Genomic DNA, 19,426 nt, shown 5'->3' with positions numbered 1-19,426 from the left:
ACCAGAGAGAGCCACCCTGTACCCTCAGCGCCAGAGGGAGCCACCCTGTACCCGCAGTGCCAGAGGGAGCCACCCTGTACCCGCAGCGCCAGAGGGAGCCACCCTGTACCCGCAGCGCCAGAGAGCAGGTCAGTGTCACTGGGCCGTGGACACAATAGGAGACAGACAGTACTGGCATGGCCACAATAGGACTGGGACACTATAATATAAAGGGGACTGCCCCGTAAAAGGGCACTGTAATCATTGCAGTGCCCCTTTTTAGTGCAGTTCCCTTTATATCACAGTGTCCCTGCACATTACAGTGTGGAGGACCAACACCAGCCACTCCCGCTAATGTCTACCGAACCCCCCCCCCCCCCCCCCCCCGGTCCCTGGAAAGGTTGGCTGCTCAATCTAAAATGCCCGGGCCTATTTTTTGTCCCAGTCCGAGCCTGCCTCCCTGTATTTCTAAGCACATACAAACAATGGACATAAGCTGTAGGGTAGGGGTGTGAAACAGGCTGTGACTAGATAGCCCACACCATGTTTTTGCACAAAAATAGTAAAGATTTGAGATTAAAAATATGTATGACGAATAAAGTATTTATTTTTCCTTTGTATTTCAAAGGTTTTTTTTTTTTTGTTTTTTTTTTTTACATGTGACCAGCAGCAGAGGAAAATAAGCAAATCACACTGATGTCTCCCTGCAGATGGGCTGGGAAATAGCTGGGTCGCAAGACAGCTGTATATCGATTACAAATAAATGTAGGTTGTTTTTTTCAGTGCTATCATCTGCATACATAAAAAGAATAGATAATGTAAATTAAACAGAGTGTGTTTAGTTTCACTTAAAGGCAAAACTTTTTTTTTAGTTTTGGAGAGCATGGAGAGAGATTAAAAATCTTGTACATTTTTATTGCTTTCTTTGCTTCCTTTAGCTCTGGTTCACATTGATGCGACTTGACATGCCAAATCTGCTGTAATTCCCAGCAATGGCACAGTCCAAACCGGCGCAGCGCCGCTACTTTTGGAGATTTTGAGGTGTGATTTCCATTGACATCTGTGCAGATTTCTTTGAAATCTCCCCAAAGTCGGGACTGACATGCAGTCAGTGTGAACCTGGTCTCAGAGAAATTCATACTCTTTATTTGTCCTATTTACTGTTATCATTGAAAGTGGAAGTAAAAGAAAATGCCAAATGTTGGATGTCTCTATAAAAGTAATAGAGGAGAAATCTAGTGGGGACACTGTGAAGGGGAATCTCCACAATGAGACACAGATGGCAGAAAAAAAAATCTGTCGGGGGTTATAACCCTTTCTTGCTCCATCCAAAATAAAAAAGAAAATACAATTCTTGTTTTGCTTTCTTGACCTCCTGCAGATTTATGTTTTAAAGTGGTTGTAAACCCATTACAACCACTTTAACCTACAGGTAAGCCTAGATTAAGGCTTACCTGTAGGTGCAAGAAATATCTCCCAAACCTAAAAGGTTTAGGAGATATTTGCAGAAATTGCAGCATGCGCCGTAGACATTGGGTGCAGGCGCACCGAGAGTGCCGTTTCTAACGGTGATCATACCGTTAGTGGCCGTTAGTGGCGGCACCAGCACACATGCGTGGGAGTGATGTCATCGCCACTCCGGCCAGTCACAGCATTGGAGCAGCGATACCCGGAAGTCAAACCAGGATAGATGGTGGTGTCGGAGGAGGCGAAGGAGGGCCGATGGAGGCGAAGGAGTGTTTCCAGGCGGCGTTGTTTGCTTTTACACAAGTGTATTACATGTGAGTAGAATACCTGTTTTTTTACTACCTTTATTTAACCGCATCCGGACCGCCCCATGTACTTTTACTGTGGCAGGGCGGTCTCACATACCTGTACATTGCGGCTTCTCCCGGGTCTGGGGCGCGCGTGCCCTGCCAGCGATCCGCTTCCGCTCTGATTGGACAAAGCGGGTCCGGCAGGCCCGATGTTCGCAAGCACCCGGCAATGAGAAATGAGAATGAGAAAGGCAGAATGCCGGTCTGCCTATGTAAAAAAGGCAGATCACCATTCTGTCAGAGGGGAGGATGAAGATCTTGTGTTTCTGATGAGCAGAAACACAGATCTCTTTCTATCCCTAGTCAAAGCATACTTCACACAGTTAGCAAACACTCCCTAGTAGCACATTTAACTTTTTTATCGCCCCTGATGTTAACCCCTTCCCTGCCAGTGTCATTAGTACAGTGACAGTGCATTTTTTTAGCACTGAATTGGTGTCACTGGTCCCCAAAAAGTGTCACTTTGTGATAAGTGTCAGAATTGTCTGCAGGAATGTTGCAAATGTCCCGCTAAAAATTGCTGATCGCCGCCATTACTACTAAAAATAAAAATGCCATAAAAATATCCCATAATTTGTAGAAGTGATAACCTTTGCGCAAACCAATAAATATATGCTTAATGGGATTAGTTTTACCAAAGACGTTTAGCAGAATACCAATTGGCCTAAATTGATGAAGAAATTAGATTTTTTCATTTTTTATTGGATATGATTTATATCAGAAAGTAAAAAAATTTTTTTTTCAAGCACAAAAAATAAAAAACGCAGAGGTGATCAAATACCACCAAAAGAAAGCTCTATTTGTGGGAAAAAAAGACATACATTTTGTTTAGGTAGATTGTTGCATGAATGTGCAATTACCAGTTAAATTAGCGCTGTGCCAAATTACAAAAAATGCTCTGGTCAGGAAGGTGTTGAAACCAACCAGGGCTGAAGTAATTAATAAACAGAATTATACTATGGATATCCTCTGATTTTTTTTAACATAAAACGCACACAAGAGACCCACCGTCCTGTTGAAAAGCACAGAGAAACAACTAATTATTCAGCACAGACATCCAGAGGATTGCTGCATACCCTATGGGCGTTTTATCCAATGGAATCTGGTGAATAAGGGCACATGTAAAGGGGAGCACAGCACCTTATTCTTGATCACTGCACAATATCGGCACCAGAGAAAAGCACGGACTGCACTTTCAAGAAACTAATTGTATTTCTGGAAATGAATTGTCATTCGGATCATTCATTGCACTTTATGACACAATTTTGCACATTTATCTATTTACTGAAAAATATTTATTGCATTTACACGATAACAAGACAAGAGTTGACCGTGTGTATAGAGCTGCATAGCCTAAAATCATGCACATGCTGTTTCACTGCCACCTAATCCCTTCAGCTCTTCCAATCTTCACTTAAGTATCTTCCTCAAGCGTCACCACGGCTTCTCTGCTGGGTCCCTAGCTTGGCACTCCAGATATTTCTCAAGCTTCATCCCACTGGCCTGCTCGGTCCCTAGCTTGACACACAAGGCTGCTCTACAAGCGTAACCTCCGCTGACTGGGTCCCTGGCTTAACACCTGCTGAAGTTTCCCAATTCTTCACCTTCCCTGGGTGGTGAGAATACTGCTCGGTACTTGCTTCAGCTACTCACTGTGCTCCCTGGAAATAAGGTGGTTGGTCCCTTAATGGCGAGCTTCCTCTCTGTCTCCGACCACAACAGGTTCGGCACTTCTGGTTGGACTGCAAGCCGCAATTTCAACCTTATGCTGCTCTCTTGCTTCTGGATAGGCCCTCAGACAGCCAAGCAGCCAGATGTTCCCGGGATAGGCCCAAACTCCAGCCTAGCAGCCTGCATAGTACAACAAATGTCCACTCAGACAGCCGTCCAGGTGGCACAGAACCTTGATCACCTGACTTCACCCAAACATATAGGTTCTTCCATTGGCTGAGATGCCCCATACACTCTTAATTAGTGATGGATGAACTTCCGACGGGATGTTTCGCGAACGGGAACCGTGAACGTGGCCAAAAGTTCTCGAACCACAAAGTTTGTGGTGGACCCCATTGACTTTAATGGCAGGGGAACCTTAAAAACCTCCAGGTCATATTTTCAGCCACAAAATACTTACTAGCTGTGCACACATAGTCCCACAACATGGACACTGACATAACAAAAGTATTAAGTGAATCTGGGATTGACAACGACAAGCATTCTTTTTTTATCTGTGAAATTTTGACAATTCAGGAGCGCATGAAGGTCATGGAGGAGAGGCAAGGTCAGGCCAGGCTATGAAGGGAGTGCAGGAGATGATCAGTGCCACAGTCAGGGCAGCGCAGTCCTGTGCCAGTGTCCCAGTGTGCCAACCTGTGCTTGAGCCCCTCCCTCTGCCCAGCCCTTACTCCCACCTATGCAGGGCTTCACTGCGGTGATCAGGGTGCCAGTCCAGTGCTGATCCTCAGCCATGGTGCTGGCACTGCCTGCTGATTGGCTTCTCTGCTGCTATGTCCCTCATTGTCTGAAACCAGCACCGTGATAGAGACTGAGCACTGACACCAGCACCACGATAGAGACTGAGCACTGACACCAGCACCGAGATAGAGAGCACTGACACCAGCACCGAGATAGAGAGCACTGACACCAGCACTGTGATAGAGAGCACTGACACCAGCATCGTGATAGAGAGCACTGACACCACACCAGCACCTTGATAGAGAGCACTGACACCCCCCCCCAGAACCGAGTAGCTAGTGATTAGGACCTAGTAGCTAGTGATTTGCAGACTGTCCCTGCTCCAAACACCAAATTGTCCCTCAGTCCCTACACTGATAAAAGACAGCTGCAGAATCGGGTAGCAATCAGCTCAGCAGTCAAATATAATATGCTTTCTATATTTGAAAGAAAGTATGTTATACGTGTACAACCCTATATACTGTACACCTATACCAGTCCTTAAAAGGACCTTTGTGGACCTAGTAGCTAGTGATTTGTGGACTGTCCCTGCTCCAAACACCAAACTGTCCCTCAGTCCCTACACTGATAAAAGACAGCTGCAGAATCAGGCAGCAATCAGCTCAGCAGTCAAGTATAATATGCTTTCTATATTTGAAAGAAAGTATATTATACGTGTACAACCCTATATACTGTACACCTATACCAGTCCTTAAAAGGACCTTTGTGGACTTAATAGTAATAGCTAGTGATTAAACTGACTGTCCCTGCTCCACACAGCGTCCTGTCCCTACACTGACAAAAGACAGCTGCAGAATCGGTCAGCAGTACACTCAGCAATCAGAAGCACAGCAGTTAGCAGCAGTGCACCAGAACCCTATATACTGTACACCTATACCAGTCCTTAAAAGGACCTTTGTGGACCTAGTAGCTAGTGATTTGCAGACTGTCCCTCAGTCCCTACACTGATAAAAGACAGCTGCAGAATCGGTCAGCACTCAGCTCAGCAGTCAAGTATAATAGGCTTTCTATATTTGAAAGAAAGTATATTATACGTGTACAATCCTATATACTGTACACCTATACCAGTCCTTGAAAGGACCTTTGTGGACCTAATAGTAATAGCTAGTGATTAAACTGACTGTCCCTGCTCCACACAGCGTCCTATCCCTACACTGACAAAAGACAGAATGTAAAATGACCGCCGGATCAGGTCTATTTATAATGTAGGTCGAATGTCCAATTGTCCATGTGCTGAAATGTCTCAATTGGCTGTCCTGTACCCCATGATGGATGTGTCATCATGGGTCAAAGTTCTTTTAAAATGTAAACGCATATGTTCACCGCTTGAACAGCACCAGAAGTCCGCCAGTTTGGCGAATCGCGAATGAGCAAAATTCGCTGCAAACCGACAGCCGGGTGAACCGCAAGGCCATCCCTACTCCTAATCTGTCCTTGCTTTGCCCTTATCTAATGTAGCCAGGTACCCAGCCACCTTGCGGCAGAAGTGCAGCAATTCCTGGTAACAGCTTTCCCTCTACCTCCAACCAAGACAGGTTCTCCTGCCGGCAGAACCGTTACTTCTGGTTGGACTGCAAGCCACAATCCCAACCCTGTGCAGCTCTCTTGCTTCTGGAAAGATAGCCTAGCTGCCAAATGTGCCTGGAAAAGGCCAAAACTCCAGGCCTAGCAGCCGGGCAGTACAACACACATCCACCCAGACAGGCGCCCAGGTGGCACAGAACCTTGATCACCTGACTCCACCCAAATATATAGGTTCTCCCAGCAGGCCAAGGGATTTAAGAAAACCCCTGCCCATTGGCTGAGATGCACCATATACTCCTAATCTCTCCTTGCTTTGCCCTTGCCTTATCTAATGTCGTCAGGTATCTGGCCACCTAGCAGCAGAATAGAGAAGTGCAGCAATTCCAGAGTTAGGGTGAACTCAATTGATGCCTAACAATGAGCCAAGGTAACTACACTTGGCGGGTAAATTTAGGAGCAAACCTGCCCCATCAGGGTGCTAAACTAGCATAATTCATTCCAGAAACATGCTTGTAATCCAAAACACTTGTATATCAAAGCAAATTATCCCATAAAAAATAATGGAAACTCAGACGATTAATTCCACAACCATTTATTCATAATCCTTCAGTTTATAATACATATAAAAACATTATAGCAATGTAACAGGTTGTGTAACCATAAAATGTCCATTTGCAAATGGCAGCCTCCACAATGCGATTAGAAGCAAAATCCAGTAAGAGCTGCAGAGTATAAAATAGAAGAGAGATGCCTCTAAGTGTAGCAATATGGTTACATTTAATGGAGGTACAGCATTTAGCAACTCACATGGTTGATGATTAAAACTGGCACATCTAAGTAGGCAGGCATCCAGGGTAAAGTAGTTCACATAGACCATCCCACTCACCATCGGTTCTCACCGCTGTCAGTCTGCAATTGTGACCAGTGAGACTACCCTGCAGTACAGTGATCTAAAAGCGAGGCTTGAAGCGCTCATAGAGCACAGCATGGAAGGGATGACTTTGATGGTGATGCGGAGGATGATCTATGTGGACAGCTTTACCCCGGATGCCTGCATACTTAGATGTGCCTCTTTTAATCATCAACCAAGTGAGTTGCTAAATGTTGTACCTCCATTAAATGTAATCATATTGCTACACTTTGAGGCGCCTCTCTTCTCTTTTATACTCAGTTGTGGCTTGACGCTACTTGTATATCAAGACATCACTTGTATATCAAGTCAATTATTTTTTTTCAGCTTGTCTTGCAAAACGCTCTCAAACCAAGTTACCCTCAAACCAAGGTTTTAATGTATATCATTTTAGCACTTTAGGAAACCCTGTCTTTTACCACAGCAGAAGTCTATATAAATATATTGATATACACACCGTAGCGCAGGGACAATAATAATGTTTAGGATTTAACTCTTTGCTCCTGCCTCCGAGTGGCCCTCTTAGGCCTTGTTCACATGGGTTCCCCAACTGCCCTACGGCCACTCTACAAGAGTGCCTACACAGGGGTTGTGCACATGCTGTGGAGACAATGCGTTGCTTTATGGCTGTGGCAAAACATATACCCCATGTTATGTTTCGGTCCCAGTGCCGTTGCTGAGCATGACCATTTCAAGTAAATGGGACCATGCCACAAGCATGGGGGTGCTTAATGGTGAACATATGTCTTCCACCACCAACCACCTGGAACTCACGCACAGGGGCTAAATGCCCAATCCACATGAGACCTTAGAAACCAAGGTCTTACTCAGCTCCATCTAGAAATAAAATGTTTACTTTATGGTGAATTCATTCTTATTTGATGTACAACTAACCTAGAAGCACAGTTATGTGGTGCACAGTTTTGAAGTTCAATCCCAGAAGCACATCATTCTTAAAATCAAATGCCTGTGTCTTTTCTGAATTTTAATTAAATTATAAAGATTGATTTACCAAGAATGCTTACCGCATGACTTCCTGTAAATTTAACAGCACTTGATCTAGTTATACAGCACAAAAATATGAATTAAACTATTGCAAATATTAGATTAAAATAGAGGGTTTTTGTTGCATACATTTGCAAACACGCATGAAGCCACACTGCCACATCAAAGCTCCTCTGAAAGTGTGGACATTAAATCTGAACTATCTGAGCTTTCAATCTGGGACTTTTATGCATTTTTTTATGTCTTGTTTTGTACTGCATGCAATTACCATTTTCTGTGGTAGACTGACATCTGACAACTGACGTGCTCGTTTTGGACCACTACAACTTGTTTACTAATGTGGTTTTTATTATCTTCCTCTGTCTTCCCCTACTGTTTAAGGCTAGTTAGTTTAGCCCTAGCTAGACCCTTCCCACTTCTTCCATGTACATTCAATCAGTGTTAGTATTTTTCAGAGAGAAGGCTTTGTCTTCTTACATGTCAAAAGATTAGAAAAACATCTTCTGTATATCAATTAGCTGAAATAAAATTGCATTGCATTCAACTTTTGTGTTTTTTTGAAGAGTTAAAGTGGATGCAACCCCAAATTATTATTTTTTTATGTCATAATGTAGAGTATACAATTTCCTATAATTTGAGCCCAGTCTTGCCACAAAGAGTTAATCCAGCTCTGAGCAATCCTCTTTTATTGTTCAGTGAGATAAATCTTGACAAATAGAGAAAAACTTTGTCAAATCCCCCCCCCCCCCCCTTGCTGTGAGTGACAGGTGATTTACATATCTCGTTTACTAGCCTAAGAGACATGCATTATTTTTTAATTCCCTCCCACTCCTTTCTTCTGCTGCTCTGCAAGGATTGGCTGTTCCACACCTCGGCATGATTTGACATGCTTAAGTCGTGTGGGGACTTTTCTGGGTTTTGACTGGATGTTAGAGATCGTAGCAGAAGTTCACTGTATGAAATACACAGGAGAAAATGCATGTTGAAAAGGGGAGTGTAGAGGTGGGCGGGGAGTCTACTGACATCACGACTCCACCCACTGAGCCCTGGAAAACAGACCCACCCACAAAATCTGCAGTTTTTGGGGTCTCATAGCAGACAGAGGGGAGACATTTGACAAATAAGTATACATGCAGGAGGCATGTATAGCCTTCTAGATAACCAATATTGCAGTAGTTTAGAAAGGATGAGAGTGGGTTTACATCCACTTTAAGCTGCCTGTGGATGGTGTTAAGTCAGCAGCTAACCATAATGCCTGGACAGACTGGGTCTCAGGAGGTATGTCAATGCATAAAGCAGCATTTGAAACAGAACAGCAATCAGGTGCACATTCTTTCTTTTATCTCACGTTTACACCGATCTGACACTCATGCCAAGTCGCATCCAATTGTCGGCAATGGAACTGTTCAGTAGTTCCTGCACAACTTTTTTCTGATTTCAGGTACGGCTTCCATAGACATCTGTACATGGATTAACACAGATGTCAACCAAGTCACACTGACACATGGCTTTGAGATTGTGTGATTTCAAGTGAAGTTGCACACTTTCAAAGCCACATTCAGGGTGAACCAAGGATTATGCATCTAAACACTTGGATGTGTGATTACCAGCATGCAGCTGCATCCTGACATTGATTTGTACAGGCAGGTGTAAGCAAACACCTGTCACTCCCACTTGTAGAAATGCGCTCACTTTTTACAGTGTACGGCTCTCTGCGCCAATGTGAATGAAAGTTACGGGCCCATTTACATGTTTGCAGTACTGTAACTCATGCACATTGATGTAAGGCAGCCCATTAATTCCAATTGTCTTCCTTGTTCAAAAGTTTTTATTTGAAAGACCCTTATAAAAACAACAATTATAATATATCAGATATGATTTTCAAAACAATTTATGTTACAGAGAAAATACAGGTTAATACATTACTATGAATATATGACATTTTAAAGGAAGGATCCTTTTTTTGTTGAGATCTGTTTCAGTCGAAGTGTTAAAACAATCCTTGGTCACGACAATAATATATTAAATTGTCATACATAAATTTATTTAAATCAAGAATAAAGTTAATGTAGCGCTGACTCTCCTGTCTATTAATGTATGTTAGCATGTTATAACAGAAGTCTATGGACCTTTTTATGGCTTAGTGTTTGGCGCCATCTAGCGGCCAAACAATGAAAGTGAACTTAAATAATATTTGGCTTTCAAGCATTGAACTATTTACAGGAAGTGACTGTTATTTACATTGGAGAGTTGACCCTTTTACCCAGGATGCGAGTGACCTACCCATGGACACCCTCTCTTGCATTGAATGCTGGGTAGGAGATAAAAGGACCTTGAGCGGCCAGTTTAGGTCTCTTGGGAAAGCATGGCCTGTCTGTGAGGACTTGTGCAGAGGCCTCCCGGAGGAAGCTATTTATTGCCTATGCGGAGCGCAACCCTGCTTGGTTGTGTGAGTGACCTGAAGGGCCAGTGACTCAGAGATCCAATTGAGAGGATCCAGAGACACTCGTTTGAGCATCGGAAGACCAGGTCCACCAGTCGGGACAGGACAGAGTGACGGAGCCAGCTGACACAGAGGCAAGCTGCAACTACCGGACCAAAGTTACCATACCAAAGTTCCGATCCAGTTGGTGACCGGGTTGCTACCCACCGTTTTATAAACCATTGCACCTAGTCAGATTTTTATACAGGCCTCCCTGGGATATTTAGTCCCACGGAGGAGGAGTATAGCAACTGACGCTAGGCAGGCATAAGGCCTACTTACTATCACACTTCAAGCACTGTATTATATTTGTGGAAGCAACACTAGGATCATTCTTAATTCAACTTTAACTGCTTTGACCTTGGATTTACAAATTTATATGGAGTTACCCTTGCTAGCGAAGATCCGAAGATAAAGACTGAGTACTTTAAGTGAGATCTCACGCATAGCTATAAAAGTAGGGGGAGCTCCCATATATATATTGTTTGTAACTGTTTTACCAAAGTTCATTGTCCTGTCAATCTATGTTGGATGACAGTACAATTGTTGTAATCACCTATTTACAAATACATATAGTAAAATATACTTTGGTTAAGTACCTCATTGTGTGGAGTATTGTTTTCTCCCAGCAGGTGGAGCCAGTGAATCCTGAGAGGACAATACAGGTATATTGTGATATATTATATTGTACTGTATTGTATTGCACCACAGCTGTGTCAATGGAACTGAGGCAAGTTAGTGGGGTTTTGTTACTAGAGTGCAGGCCTGAAATCAAATCAGCCGCTCCTTCTGGAGTCAGTGCTACATTAATAATCCTTTTATATTTGAAGTGTTATAGTTAAAAACCATAGAATTAAGTATATCTAGCTAAAATATTAATAATATTAATGATATCCGCGTTTTTTCAAAATCACCTGTTTATTCAGATTATTTTGTATAAGAGAATTAACCTGTAGGTAAAAAGAATATCTCCTAAACCTGTACAGTTTAGGAGATATTCCCCTCGCAATGAGCCGCTGACTTCAGCGGCGCATGCGCTCTGGGGATTCTTGGCTGAAAGTGCGGCAGACGCCTGACCTTGCCGGAAAGAAGTCTCCCGTGCCCATGCGTGGGAGTGATCCGGAAGACACGCCGAGGGAAATGTCAGCTCCCTTGTAGAGGATCAGGTGGGATACTGGCGCCTCGTTCTAAGGTAAGTATTTCATAATTAGCTAGTATGCGGTGCATACTAGCTCATTATGCCTTTTCCCTTACAGGTGTAGAAAAAAAAAAGTCAGTGGCTTTACTACCGTTTTAATTAGAAAACCTTAAAAGAAGACGAAAGAAGAAAATAAGAAGTAAGGGTATCAAGGTTTTGGAAAGCAAAATTACTTAGAAGGTTTGTTACCATGACGAGAGCACTTGATTGTCAAAGTTATTAGGTAGGCAATTTGTGATCCATGGTCTCCATAAATTATCAAATTCATTTAAATTATCCTTTTCCAAAGCATACATCTTTGCATATATTAATAATCGATTCATTCTGTTCTTGGTCTCTGCTATGTTTAATAAATATGTATAAAAATATATAGAAACTACCTGGAAATAGAAAAGTTTGAACACAAACCACATCCCAAAATAGAAGAAAAGTTTTTTTTTGAGAAAATGCCCCGGGGATTTTACAGGTGAGGGTTGACTAGAATGTATATAAAGAAGAGTAATTGAGTATGTCAAAAGAGTATCAAAATGTATTAAACAAATACAATATCCATAAAAAGAATGGTTAAAAGACAGTGCCTGTCAAGAAGGACGTCCTGGTAATCCGGCGGTATATGGAAGACATGCCCGCAGAATCCCTATCCTAAGAGCTAACTGGCGCACGCGGGTGTCCTGCCTATCCAGCCCTCCTGCTGTACTACAGGACACCTCCTCGCTGTCAGCTCTTTCTGAGTTCCTGCCAAGCTCAGGCACCTCCATACTTCCGCTGTTCCAGTGTTCCTGCCAGGTTCCTGTGCACCACTTTACAGCCTACAGATCCTGTGCTCCTGCTGCACTACAGAACTCCTCCTAGCTGTCTGCGGGGTTCCAGTCACCAGTTCCAGCTTGCCGTTCCTGCCTGCCTTTGTCCTGCTACTTCAGAGGTCTGGACCAGTCCCACACCTGCCATCTATAAAGCACTTGTGCCCTCTGAACTCTTGAGTCCCTGTCTCCACTACCAGGGATTCTCGAGCCAGAGGCTTACGAGAGGCCACTCCCTGCATTCTGGGCTCCAACACCAGGTACGTGATAGTGCCAATGATTATATTGAACATATCCATACAGCTAAATTTTAAGGCATAGGAGAGGGTCTCTAGGGTAAGAAATCACAATCAATCATATAGCAATCAGAACAACCAACATGTTTCGGAGTTTACTTATAAAATTCCTTCTTCAGGGGTTTGAAGATACACTGTATAATCTAACGTAAAGATACATAAACAAAAATTACTCAAAGTATACATGCAACAATTGAGAACAACATTAAAACATGGGAAATATTGAAGGGCAAGAAGTTGAGAAACTTACTGGTGGAAATGTCAATGCGCAAAATATGCACAGGCACTAGGAGGCCAATTTCCACAACAGATGAGACATTACCCTCCAAGGTTCAAATGTAGATGTCAGTCTAAGATTGATTTTAGAAGTAAGAATATTAAACAATGCAATATTGAAAAATAGGATTGCAACAAGAGGAGTGGATAGCAACTACCAAAAGGGACCACAAAGATAGCACCAGCAGGAAATGGCGAGTGCGTCAGGCTATGAAATCCATGAGGAACCGCAGGAAGAGGACACGGACCCCTAAGCATAAAACATAGTGTGGTATAAATACGAAGTCAGGAGTAAGCAGTATGTATGCATAGCTAAATCAATGTTGATTAGCAATTGGTATTGATAATAATATAGCCACTAATTAATTGTGGGGAAAGCTGGCAAAACACTGATGGCTATTGGAGTATAAGCAGATCATCTGATCTATAGATAAGTAGCATAGCATGTATAGACAATGCATCTTAAAATCAAATATTGTTAAAAATACTCTTCTTTATATACATTCTAGTCACCCCTCACCCATACAATCCCTAGGGCGTTTTCACTAAAAAAACTTTTCTGCTATGTTTAATAGAGGCATTTTCCATGCTCTAGCTATGGTCTGTTTCGCAGCTGTCGAGAGTTGAAGGAACAGTTTGAATTGTTTACGTGTTAGAAAGTCTGGCCTTAAATTTAAAAGAGCCATTGTCGAGTCTGCTATAATAGAACATTCAAACATTTCTGAGGCAAGTAGAAAAACGTTTTTCAAAAGTTTGTGTACAATTGGAAAATTCCACCATAAATGTTTGTATGTGCCTTGTTCAGGACAGCCACGAAAACAGAGGCCTGAGTGGTCACGTGCAAATTTTGAGATTCTAGCAGGGACCAATACCACCGTGCAAGTACCTTTTATGATGTTTCAGCAGCCATTATGTTTGGTGAAGATTTGGTATTAGACCATATTGTAGACCATTCTGTAATATCAATAGTGTGATCAAGATCTTTTTCCCATTTAGCAACATATGATGGCACATTTGTATCTGATTTAATAAGCAATTGAGAGTAAATTGTTGAAATGCGACCTTTAAAGTGTGGGTCTTTTATACATTTTTGTTCAAATTTGGAGAGATTGTTTACGGTACCATTAGTGCTTAAAGAGGAAGTAAACCCTGATGGGTTACTTACCTGACACAGGAGCCTGTGATGCCACAGCTGTCCCCTCTTCCACGAAGCGTCCATCTTCCTTCCGGGTATATCGTGGCTCAGGCGCTGTGATTAGCTGGAGCCGCAATGACATCACTCCCACGCATGCGCACAGGAGCCGCCACAAATGGCACGATTGCCATTAGAAACGGCACGCTCAGTGCGCCTGCGCGCAGTTGTCTGTGGCGCATGCGCCGTAGACATCGGTGCCTGTTTTTTGCAAATATCTCCTAAACCGTGTAGGTTTGGGAGATATTTCTTGCACCTACAGGTAAGCCTTAATCTAGGCTTACATGTAGGTGAAAGTGGTCTGTAAGGGTTTACAATCAATTTAAAAGATCAGTATAAAAAAAAATTGATTTGAAGGTAATAAAATATGTTGGATAAGGGGAGATCAAAGGATTCACATAATTGCGGGAAATTATGGATTGATGTGGCTGAAGCTATACTGTATAAGCATGAAATACCAGCCTTAGACCAGGCCTGAAAAGTTCTGAAAAGAAAGGAGTGGTTATATGTAGACTGTAGACTATGTGAGATTTTATTTTTCTATCCCAAATAGAGAATGTTTAGTGATTGGGTTCTTTAAAGTCTTACGATCTACTGGTCGCAACCATAGCATATTATTTATGGAGAGAGGGTCACAATCTATTGCTTCAATTATTACCCACAGAGGAATCTCTATAGTAGAATGATATTTCGATAATTGTGCCAACTGAGCAGCCCTGTAATATAGTAGGAAGTTTGGAGATCCCAAGCCTCCCAGTATCTTAGGGAGGTACAAATTTTTTCTAGGCAGTCTTGGTTTGATTTCCCCCCAAGTATATTGTATTACTTTTTGTTGTATAAGTCTTAAAAAGTAGGTAGGAACATGTATTGGGAAGACTCTAAATTGATATAAAAATTTAGGGAGTATAGCCATTTTTATGATATTGATTTTCACGAACAGGAGGTTGGTATGGATGACCGCTAGGGATGGGCGAACAGTTTGGCCCAAGCATAAGTTGGTGCCGAACTTTGGTTGTTGGGATGTTCTGCAGAAAACCACACAATATGCGGTGTTCAGGGCAAATTCGAAAGCCACCGGAACACTGTAAAGCCTTGTACACACGGTCGGAGAATCAGTCGGAATGTGTCCTATCGGACCGTGTCGTCAGATAATCCGACTGTGTGTGATATGCATCGGACTGATTCCGTCCGAATCTCCGTCGGACCCAATTTTCCAACATGTTGGAAATATTTCCCGACCAACTGGGCCGGGCGGACCTAATGCGATCATGTGTAGAGCATTTTGATCGGACTAAGTGCCATGCATGCTCACATTCAAATTCCGACACGGAAGTGCTCGTTCAGGTAAAACTACTGCTCGTAAGCGATATAGCACATTCGTCACGCTGCAATGTTAAAAATTCTTTCATCAAGCGCATTCTCTTGTTCTTTACAATGCTGCAAGAACGAACTTCTTTTGATGCTCATAGTCACACACACTTCTCCCGAGCGGATTTCATTACTCTTTTTTAACCATTTCAGCAATACAATTTTAGTTTGTGTCACATCTACACAATTTTTGATTTGGTTTTTAATTTTTTGGATGTTTTTTTGGGGGGGAGGGGCCTAAAAATCTCCTTTAAAGACAGTTTGCTCATTTCCCCTTATTGTTTTTTTTATTTATTTTTTTGTGTGTAAACTTACAACAAAAACATTATTGTATTTTTTATATTTTCTTTTTCTTTTTTAATCTACAGTAGGTTGTTTAGTGATGTTACCCCTTGTTATTTAGTTCACTTTGTATTTTTGAAATGTACCTGCCTGCTCACAAATAAACTGTACTTTTTGAAGGAAAACACATTACACGAGTATTTCATCAAACAAAAAAAAATGTATTTTGTTCGCTAGAAACTAAAAATAGGAACGCAGCACTGGAGAAACTTCTTAACTTTGGTGCAGGCTTTGGCCCCCAGGGCAGACGTGACTAAATTAGATCTTAAAAAATTGGTGGCCTGAGGAGTACATATCTCAGGGAGAGAAGTCTGGTCCAGAAGTCCAAGAGAGCAGGAAATTCAGAAGCCATTTCTGTCCCCAGGATGTGGATCTTTAAGAGGCTGCATCTTCTGGCACACCAGACTCAACCCAGGCCATCACTCTCTGGTCTTCCTTTGGGACTTCCCACCAGGCATCCTTCCAGGCTGTGGCTGGGCTCCTGTAGCTGGGGCAGGAGAAGGAGGACGTTGGTCAACCTCCTGGCTGCCACTTGCCACAGCCTCCCCCCGACTGAGGTCATCCTGTGTATGAAAAGGGGACATAGTTTTAGTTTTTTGATCATCAATCACACCATTTTGTGCTCCTGGCTTTTGCTAATTGAATGTTACCAAATAGAACAGACTATCATTCTGACAGCGGCATTTTTCTCTCCCGTCCTAATCATTTTTGGTCACTACTGTCTCTTGAGATGTAAACCACTTTGAGAAATCACAACTTACTGATCAATAAGAACATCTAGTTAACATCATTAAATGTAACACAAGAAATATGTTCAACAATGCAATACCTGTCTCAAGCTGGGCCCCACCACATGGTGCTGCCTGGAAGGCCCAGGTTGGACATCAGAAGCTTCAGCTGGGGGTGAAGGGTGCCTTGGAGGAAGCCTGGAGAGTGGTTGCCTGAGTGGTGGCCTGGGTACCCCTTGGTCTACCAGAAAATGCAGCCTGTCAAAGTGCACCATCCTGGGGTAATAAACAGCATCTGTATCTCCTGCTCTCAAGGACTCCAGGTGCTTATTTCTTTCCCTGAGATATGTCATCTTCATGGCCACAATTTTGCGATTCAGGTCATGTCTGCCGTGGGGACCATGATCCGCAACAAAGCAAGCAGTTTCTCCAGTGCTGCGTTCCTCTTTGATCTGTCATTATAAAACTTGTTATGGAACTGCCACAGGCAGGGCATCTCCATGTACAGTTCTATGAATAGCCCCATAAAGTTGGCATTTGTGAATGGATCCATATTGTCTGCAAGACACAACACAAGACAAACCCTCAAATACTAATAATGTAATTAAAATCCCTCCTAATCTTGTCCCAACATCGGCCTAGATAGAAGCAGTCTAGTCTAGTGAAGCACCAATTTAAAAATGTTACCTTCGTTTCCACGTTCGTCGCGTCCGTGCCTCACACTCTCCTCCCAGATCGTACGGATGATACACACGTGTTGCGTTTTATATACAGTGCACATGCGTGAAACTCCGCCCGCCCCTGAGGTTCTTTCCAGACTATTCCCCGCCCCTTCGCTTCCTGCGCAGTGGGGAGAGCACATGGCGGAGAGAACACAGGTGCGCACTAATAGTTCCACTAACGAGGAGGAGGGTGAGGAAAGCCCGGAGCCTGAAACATCCCGATCCAGAAAGACAAGATTTAAGGCCTCAAATATGTCTTTTGGAGAGATGTTGGAGATGGTCGACATATTGAACAGGACCGACTATGATGGGAAGTATGGACCTTACCCAAACCCAAATATCAGAAAGGCCAAGATCATGAATAAAGTTGTGAAGACTCTTCTGAAGAATTTTGGGGTACGCCGATCCAAGGATCAACTGAGAAAACGCTGGTCAGACCTGAAACTGAGGGAGCACGAGCAGAACCTAAGGATCAAGCGTGTTCTTCAAAAAAGTAAGTAGTTGTCGTGTGTTCATATGATTATTCTTGCTTACATACATTCTCCATGTGCTTTGATTTCATGTTGTGCATTTTAAAATGGCCACTTTCAAGGTCATGGTTTCGTTCGTATGAAACATTGTTCTGCAGGGAAGTATTCCAGCTTAACAAACTGTCCCCAATAATGTTCTCACCTTGTAACTCGGCCCAAAAACACAATTGTACAACACTTACAAGCAATGTTTCATATTCCTATTTCTGCCTTCTGTGTGCTAATTAATCTTTGTTTACATTCTCATAGGGGGGAGAAGACTCGGCAAGTATGAGGACATGAGGGACCACACCCCTCCCAAAGAAGGGCAACTTCCAAAAGCAGAAACAGAGGAGCAGGAGCAGGAGGAGGATGAGGAAGGATAGATTGTGGAGGTTGGACAAATTGTCACCACAACAGGTGAGTGTCGGAGAACACAGCTTCCGGTAAGCTCAGCAATGTATATCACCATATTTGGATTACATGGTGTGTTTGTTTGCTTTGTTTTCTAGGTGATGTGGAAGAAGATTCCCGTTTTACCAGTGAAAGTGCCCAGATCTTGATCGGGGAGATAATGGGGTGCAATCGGGATTTGGAAATTGTACAACAAAACATCAATGATGTTAAAAATAAAATGAAGAACATCATTGATGTTTTGGGGAGAGTGTGAAAACTCAAAAACTAGATAGGGTTTTATTTTTGCTTTTTAACATAAAAATGTTGTATTTTGCAAAATTAAAAATTTGGAAGATGCACAGAGTGTGTAAACATGCGCTATCTCCCATCATGGAGGATCAATGTACGTGTTTTGTGTAAAGTGTCTGAGATGAAGGGGTTGTAGCCCCAAAGCATGTACATTGATGCCGCATGATGGGAGATAGCACATGTTGACACATTGTGTGCATCTTCCAAATGTGTTTTTTTCAGGGGTCACACCCCATGTGATGAACGCAATATCAGCCCAGTTTGTACATACTCATGTCTGATATTGTCTTCACTTTTCAAAGTTGAACTTTGTAAGTTCCTCTGTTCTGTATTTTACGGTTTAATACATGCCTGTTTACACAAAAAAAAACAAGTAAAAAAAATATGATTAAACTCTGTTTTGGATACCCAAAATCTCTTGGTTTGTTGTAAAAACCTTTAATAAATGCACATATGAATGTGCTTGTATTAAAAAGTTGAATTCTCAACAATGTGTGGCTTCCTTTTTCATTGGGCATAAAATGTATTTGTAGTCAAATTTGAGTTTGTGCTGAGAAGGAGTGCGATTTACTAAAGGCAACTCCACTTTGCACTCCAAGTGCAGTTTCAGGTGTACTTTTGCAGTGCACTTGTAGTGCAGAGTGGATGTGCCTTTAGTAAAAAGCACCCACAGTGAGGTGTAAATTTGGACAATCATGCCATTTTCCTGCCATGGTGCTGAAAATGAGCACGATTTTGATCAGTAATGCACTACATACATTCGTTAACAAAAAGAAGGTGTGTGTGTAGCAGACCCACAACATAATAAGATTATCTGAAGAAGAGACTGTCCCCTCATCTCGCTCTGAACTTGGGTTTGCACTGTTGGTGAAAAAGGCACAACTTTAATAAAACTGGCAAAGTGGGAGGCCACAGTCTGCCATTCCTGTGGCGTTGAAGGACACTGTGTAGTGAAACAAGAACAAAAACTAGTAATTTGACAAATCAACATTGCATGTAGATTAGACACCCACATTTTTGGACAAAATTAGTATAACATTTTTTTAACTGAGTATTTAAAGCCTAAAGTATAAGGTCCCCTTATGAGAGTCATAACCCCCC

Source organism: Lithobates pipiens, unplaced genomic scaffold, assembly GCF_037356315.1.
Source record: "Lithobates pipiens isolate NorthernLeopardFrog02 unplaced genomic scaffold, aLitPip1_a1.2 Scaffold_27, whole genome shotgun sequence".
NCBI lineage: Eukaryota > Metazoa > Chordata > Amphibia > Anura > Ranidae > Lithobates > Lithobates pipiens.
This window is presented reverse-complemented; position numbering follows the sequence as displayed.